The sequence below is a fragment of the Rattus norvegicus genome, chromosome 3 (assembly GCF_021556685.1).
Source record: "Rattus norvegicus strain SHRSP/BbbUtx chromosome 3, alternate assembly SHRSP_T2T, whole genome shotgun sequence".
Lineage (NCBI taxonomy): Eukaryota > Metazoa > Chordata > Mammalia > Rodentia > Muridae > Rattus > Rattus norvegicus.
Window position 1 is genome coordinate 108,668,278 of NC_141536.1, and position 7,589 is coordinate 108,675,866.

Below are 7,589 nucleotides of genomic sequence, written 5' to 3' on the forward strand. Positions count from 1 at the left end.
GTTTGTCCCTTCTGACAGTGATAAGGGAAATGGCTCCTCTTGCTTCACAAGTTTGTGAGGAATGCTGGCTTTTGTCTAACTGCCAGAACTGGGGAAATGGAGTTCCCTTTGAACCTGTCAAGAGACACATGGCAGAGAAATCAAGGCATCATGAGCTTAAGGAAGCCTGCTGTTCATCCATGTTCAAGAAACAGGGGTGGGGAGAGGCACGCAGGGCTTTATAAAATCCGTAATCCCCGCCAGGGAGTGGCATCACCCACAGAGGTCTTCCCTCTTCAATTAACTATAGTCAACGACACCCCGTGCATGCACACTCAGAGTCATCTCCCAGGTGCTTTTAGATCTTGATAAGTTCACAGTTAATGCTCACAGTTCTGCCATCTGTCAACTAGACACTCAAACATCACCTTTAAGATACAACCTTCCTCTCCTTGGCCACATAGTCTCATGGCCATGTTATAGCATCAAGGGCACCCAGTCCAGCTTTAAAGTTCCCATAGTTTTCAATATTTCCAACACTTTGCAATTCCAATCTCCTGGCTGTGGGCTTGTTTAAAATAAAAAAATAAGTTTTATCCTTCCTTCAGACAGTGACACTCCTGCCCCTAAAGGGAGGAGTGATGGGACCAAATGTTTAATTCCCAGAGACCAAGGGCTAAAGCTGCGAGATGGGAACGATGCAGAGCACCAAGGCCCTGCTTGCTTCTCCAGCTCTGAGCTGACCCTGTCTCAGGAGTCTGATCAGGCCTGTGTCTGCCCACCTCCTGAGAAGACCATCCATCTGAACAGCCCTCCTACAGCAGATCCCCTCCAAGTGGCCAGACCACGTTCCAGACCAGAGTTGTCTCCCAGGACATCAACACAGCAGCCGAGTTTAATGGTGCTGGCATCCCCATGGTGTGGCTGGATCAGAGGCCACCCTGCATTGGAGTATGCTCGGCACTTTGTATTGGCCACACGGGAACCCGCCTCCCAATCAGCAGCTCTCCTGTTCTGTTGTGGGCTTTGCCCTGCCCGAGGTCACAGCACTCTTGTGTTGGATGGTCACCCTTCTCCTCCACTTCTCCTTGGGAGCCTCCCTGGGGTCACCCAGCTGCCCCTGCTACTTCAACTCCATACCAGTCCCAGGGCTGGAATTAGCTAGTGTAATCACTATGACAGTCAACATGGAGGTTCTTCAAAAAGTTGAAAAAAACAAACAAAAAAACCCAAAAAAACCAAACAAAACCAAACATGACCCAGCTGTACCACTCTTGGGTTTTAGCTGGAGGACTCGAAGTCAATATACCACAGAGATATTGAGGGACTTGTGCTTCATGTTTTTCTGTTGTTTATTTTATTAACAATTTGTCTTTATTACATTAAAAAAGTGTGTGTGTGTGTGTGTGTATACCTCACAGTCCAGAGAGGGTCTCAGATCTGGAATTGGAGTCACAGACAGATGTGAGTCCCCAGATGTGGGTGCTGACACCTGAACTTAGAGCCTCTAAAAGCTCCTTAGCCACTGAGCCATCTCCCAAGCCACACACACGTATGTTTATTGTTGCAGTAACAAGTGGAATCCACCTAGATGTTCCTCACTTGTCAAATAGGTGAAGAAAATGTGGTACATATTGTTGTGTACAAATGTGTACATATTGTTGTGTTTTTCTAAAAAGCCAAGGATATTTTATAGAGCACAGTGCAACGAGGTGGGAGGGCTGCCTTGGCAGGCCCATGCTGAGGCAACCCTTCCCCCTGAGGTACCAGCCATAAGATGGGTTTAGTATGGAAGTTTATTTAGGGCATGAGAAGGGATGTTAAGCAGGGAGTAACACAGAGAAAGACAGACAGACAGAGAGAAGAGGGTGGAGAGGGGAAGGGGAGAGAGGGAGAGTGAAGGGGCAGAGAGAGCAAGGAGGGGCCAGATAGCCCACAAGACAGGGCTACCTAGCTGTTGCACAGTAACTGTTGGGTGGAGCTTAGAAGGTTTGCCAACATAAATTCAGACATACAGAAAAGGAAGCCATGATAGCTTCAGGAAATGGATACAAATAGAGATCATTCAAGTGAAATAAGCCAGAATCTCAAATACTGCATATGTTCTCTCATGTGCAGACTCTGGGTTTGAAGTAAGAGTGTGTGTGTGTGTGTGTGTGTGTGTGTGTGTGTGTGTGTGTGTGTGTGTGTTCATAAAAGTAGAGGACTATGAGGGGAGGAAGTAATCTTAGAGATGGAGACACCAAGAGAGAGGGGAGGGAGGATGGATGGATGAATGGATAGATGGATGGACGGATGGATGGACGGTGGATGATAGGGTAGTGGAATACATGTGACATGGAAACAGGAAAAGTGACAAGCTATGGGGAGGTAGAGACTAGGAAGAGGGGCCAGATGAGTGGGGTAAGGGAAAGTAGTTGGGTAGAAAGATGAATAAGATGTAAATGTACAAAAATTTCATAATAAAACTCATCATGTTGGCTTAAATATATAAAAAAATAAATATTGACAGTAAAAGAAGAGAAAACACAAAGCAAGAAATTATAGAACTAGGGACTTGAAGTGTGGCCCGGTGGGGTCTGGGGTGACTAAAAGGAAAATAGTAGAATATAGAATCATAGTGAAGATTTTTCATATATCCCGCTCCGTAACTTATAAAAGCTAACCAGACAATTAAGCATATAGACTTAAATGCACAAGCTAATGAGCTTTACTTCTTGATACAACAGAATATTAATAATTACAGTTGATAATTACTTTTAAATATACATGGAACATCTGTAAGATAAGTCTCTTTAGATTTTAAATTATGTGTATGTTTATTTGTCTAGAAGAGGGTGTCGTATGACCTGGAGCTACAGTTACAGGCAATTGTGAACCACTTTATTTGGGTGCTGGGAACAGAATGTGGGTCCTCTGAATGAACAGTGCTGCGTGTCCTTAACCACGGAGCCATCTCTCCAGCCCAACTAAGAACATTCACATAAGTCAATCACATATGCATAATTGTTGTGCATTACACATGACTCTGGTCTAGAGATTAAGTTTAATGGTAGAGGGTTAGCTTAGCATGCAGGAAGTAAGTCCCAGGCCTTGTAAACTGGGCATGATGGCATACCTCGGAGTCCCAGCATTCCAGAGGTGGAGGCAGGAAACTAGGGAAGTAAAGCGTTCAAGGTCAATCTGGACTACATAGCAAGCTCGAGGCCATCCTGGGCTGCATAACATCCTGTTTCAAGGCCATCAAGGTTGGCCTTGGATACACGAGACCTTTCAAACCAATAACCAACCAACCAACCAAAAGTGGCCACAAACAAAATCCGGGCTGTTAAGGAATTTGTCAGGTGGTAGGTAGCACATGCCTTTAATCCCATCATTAGGGAGGCAGAAGTAGGCCTGAGTTCAAGGCCACCCTGATCTACAGAGTGAGTTCCAGGACAACAGCCAGGGCTTCACAGAGAAACTCTGTCTCAAAAAACCAAAATCCAGGCCAGAGCCAGAAACAAGATCAAACATCCAAAGCCGAGTGCTGGAGAGATGGCTCGGGGTGGAGGGCACCCACTGCTCCTGCAGGGTTAGTTTCTCAACACCCGTTTTGGGCAGATCATGTCTACCTTTAACTCTAACTTCAGGGGATCCAATATCTTCTTCTGACCCAATACCCTCCTGGATTCACCCAGGAAATAGAGTGCCACCAACTGCTAGTCTGGGTGCTTTTTAAGGCACTTACATCAGAGGGTGAGGTGCAGAGACAGGGATAGACAGGGATAGAGTCTGGTTGGCTCAGCCACAAAGTGTCCAGGCTCTGCTTCTCAGCTTCAACCACATAGGGTCATACAGCCTTGAAGCAGAGTTGCTCATTTAGAAGATAACGGACCACCAGGGTCTCCCTGGCCTCCCCTAAGGACATTCTCAGAACTGCTACTCTAGGGTTCCTGATCCACTTGGCCAGTTTCTGCCTTCTGTTCCCATTAATGTGGTTCAGAAGCCTTTGGGACTAGTTTGGAGGAAGAGTTTGGAAAATCTGGAGAAGCAAGCTGCAGAAAGCTGAACACTGTGGGCAGGGCTTATCAGGTGACCTCGTGGGAGCTGAGAAGACCAGCATGACCGTAGCCTGCTGTGTTTGCCATTCAATAGTTCTATTATTCTTTTTCTATGTCTCCATTCTTGGAATGGGAGTTGTGAACGAGAACTCCCAGGGTTGGAGGATATGTTTACTAAGGCTGAATGTCTGACCAGAACTTTGATGATATGGAGAGGTTGGAATGTTGCAAGTATTGAGCCATATTTTCTTGGGGTATCCTTAGCTTCCATAATAGCTGTGTACTGCCCTTCTCTGTTCATGATGTGTAGTTTCTGTGTGTGTGTGTGTGTGTGTGTGTGTGTGTGTGTGTGTGTGTGTGTGTGACCAGTATGTATTTGGAATGCATGAGCAGATCCCAGTTTCCACCAAAGGTCTAAGAATGCTACCAGATAGCGTTTGAGGCCTACATTAGAATTTTCAGTGCTTCGCTGTAACCTGTCTGCTCAAAACCCACCAATGTACAGGAAAGGCATGTTGTTTTGAGACTTTCTTCTGTTACTATAGAGAAGTTCGTGAAACTGCTGCTTCCTTGGAAACACCATATTTGGGGGACCACGGTTCTGTACGCTTGGGCCCAGGCCACTCTTATTTAGCTCTAGAATAAACCATCACATTCATTCTGCTGTGGTAAGAGGTGTTTCTATCATCAGCAAAGTTTGCCCTGTGTGGTCAGGATCACACCGTTTTGTTCAGCTCCTCTATTTTGGTTGAACTGTGACAATTCCATGGCTAGGTTTGGTTTCTAGAACTTAAGTGACTTGTTTCTGTGTGTTCTTACCCACCCTATCCTGATGTCCTCCAGTAATGGCTGCTCAAGGAAGATCTCTATCCATCATCTGACATTCTGTAACTGACTGCAAATGGCTAAGGGCCAATTACTGGCCAAAGGGGAAACTTTTCAACGTTCTCTCTGCTTTATCCCTTTAGAACATGTAATACGTGACTGAATTCTCCTCAGAGCCCCCAACACAAAATGCTGCCATCTGTCTGTCTATAGCAGTAATATTTTTTCAAATAAACTACTTATAAAAAGGTCAATATAGGGGTTGGAGAGATGGCTCTGCAGTTAAAAATATTTGTTGCTCTTAAAGAGAACCTGAGTTCAATTCCCAGCATCCACACCCAAACACAACCAATGAAACAAAGTAACTAGTATATGCAATATGACATTTGGAAACTCAATAAATACATTATTATATTGTATATACAAGCTAAAATCCTAGGTTGAATGGAAAAAGAAAGAAAAATTAATTTTAAGACTGGCCTTGGCCTGGAGAGGTGGCTCAGTGGTTAAGAGCACTGACTGCTCTTCCAGAGGTCATGAGTTCAGATCCCAGCAACCACATGGTGGCTCACATCCATCTGTAATGGGATCCGATGCCCTCTTCTGGTGTGTCTGAGGACAGTTACAGTGTACTCCCATACATGAATAAATAAATCTTTAAAAAAGAAAAAAAAAAGAGAGAAAGAAACCTTTCATGAAGGTGTTGGCTTCTATGTGGGGAGGAGGTAAGGTTGCTCTCCCCTCCCCCAGAGACTCACAGGTAAGAGATCACCTCATTAGAGACTTTGGATTTGAACTTTTGAGCAATGCCAAAGTTGCTGAGGCTTTGAGAAAGGCATTAGCACATCTTGTGTTGCGTATATCTTAGGCAGAATTATGATATTGGTTTGTCATCACTTGGATATTATGTAGGGTATGAGGGGAAACCATTAGATAGCAGGTTGGCACCTTAAGAACAGGGCATAGATACCTTCTTACATTTGCTGCTCAAATTCTGTGGCTTAAAACTCTACAAATTGATCATTTTACAGTTTTAGGAGTCGGAAGTCTGAAATTAGTTTCAGGGACCAAAGTCAAAGTGATTAGAAGACTGGACTTCCTCAGAGGCTCCAGAGGGACCTGCTCTGCAGCCCATACCCAGAACTATACTCTCATGGAATTCTCCTTCATTTTGGAAGCCAGCAGCATAGATTCTTTTTTTTCTTTTTTTCTTTTTTTCGGAGCTGGGGACCTAACCCAGGGCCTTCCGCTTGCTAGGCAAGTGCTCTACCGCTGAGCTAAATCCCCAACCCCAAGCAGCATAGATTCTTGTACTAGCCATCAGATTGGTGCTTTTCTCTGTGGTAAAGTCTGCTACTTTTCTGTTCTAAGGGCACTTTAGTATCTACCCAGATAATCCAGGATAATCCCCCATTTTCAAGAATCTTAATCAAACCCGAGAAGGCCCTTTCTTCAAGTACGGAAAGACTCACAGTTCCAGAGATTAATGCTTGAATGTCTTGGGATGCGATGTGGTGCATTATTCAGCCTGCCCTCCTCTGCACAATGCCTTTTCTCTCCAGTACAGGAGGTCTATTGTGAACTTCCGTTGTGGTTTGTCAGTTGCTTTAACTGCTGAAGCTGGAGAGAATGAAGATAATTAGGTGAAAAGAACCCTTGACTAAACTGAATGAAATATGCAACCTTATGTTGCCAGCTCATGCTATGAAGAGAAGGGTAAGTAGAAAGGGGGGGGGGGGGTTGGTTTCACCTTCTAAAGGGCAGCTACCAACTCTCTTCTTCCTTTCTTCCATTCCCTTCCTATAAACACAACTAAACACTATTCAGCAAAACAGTGCGAGTAGGTTTGACCAGATTTACAGTAACAGGCCTGAATTTCATCTTGTGGAGCAAGCCTCAGATCATTAGAAAAATTGTTGGTTACCCCCCCCCCCCCCACAACATTCATGCTATACCATCTAGTTCTAGAGGGCAAGCAAGATGGAGGGCAAGCAAGAACAATTCCAAGAGCCTGTATTGTTTTGGGAAACATCTGAGGACCAACAACCATAGCCACTGAGATGCTTCTGTGATAACCTGTGACTTGGGGAAATAGTATCTACCCATGTTAAGGTACCTCCATTCAAACTCCTCTCTCCCTCTTTCCCTCTTTCTTTTTTAAAGATTTATTTTATTTAGTTTACACAGCAGAAGAGGGCATCAAATCCCATTACAGATGTTTGTGAGCCACTATACAGTTGCTGGGAATTGAACTCAGAACCTCTGGAAGAGCAGCCAGTGATCGCTCTTTCTTTCTTTCTTTCTTTCTTTCTTTCTTTCTTTCTTTCTTTCTTTCTTTCTTTCTCTCTCTCTCTCTCTCTCTCTTTCTTTCTTTCTTTCTTTCTTCCTTTTCGGAGCTGGGGACGGAACCCAGGGCCTTGTGCTTGCTAGGCAAGCGCTCTACCACTGAGCTAAATCCCCAACCCTGCAGCCAGTGCTCTTAACCACTGAGCCATCTCTCCAGCTCCTTTGTTTCTTTGTTTCTTTGTATCTTTCTTTCTTTGTTTCTTTTTTTTCTTTGCTTCTTTCTCTGTTTCTTTGTTTCTCTCTTTCTTTTATTTCTTTTTCTCCCTTCCTTCCTTTCTTTCTTTTTCTTAGAGGCAGGGTTTCTTTGTGTGGCCCTGGCTTTCCAGGAACTTGCTCTGTAGATCAACCAGGCTGGCCTTGAACACATAGATATTCTCCTGCCCTGCCTGGCAAGAG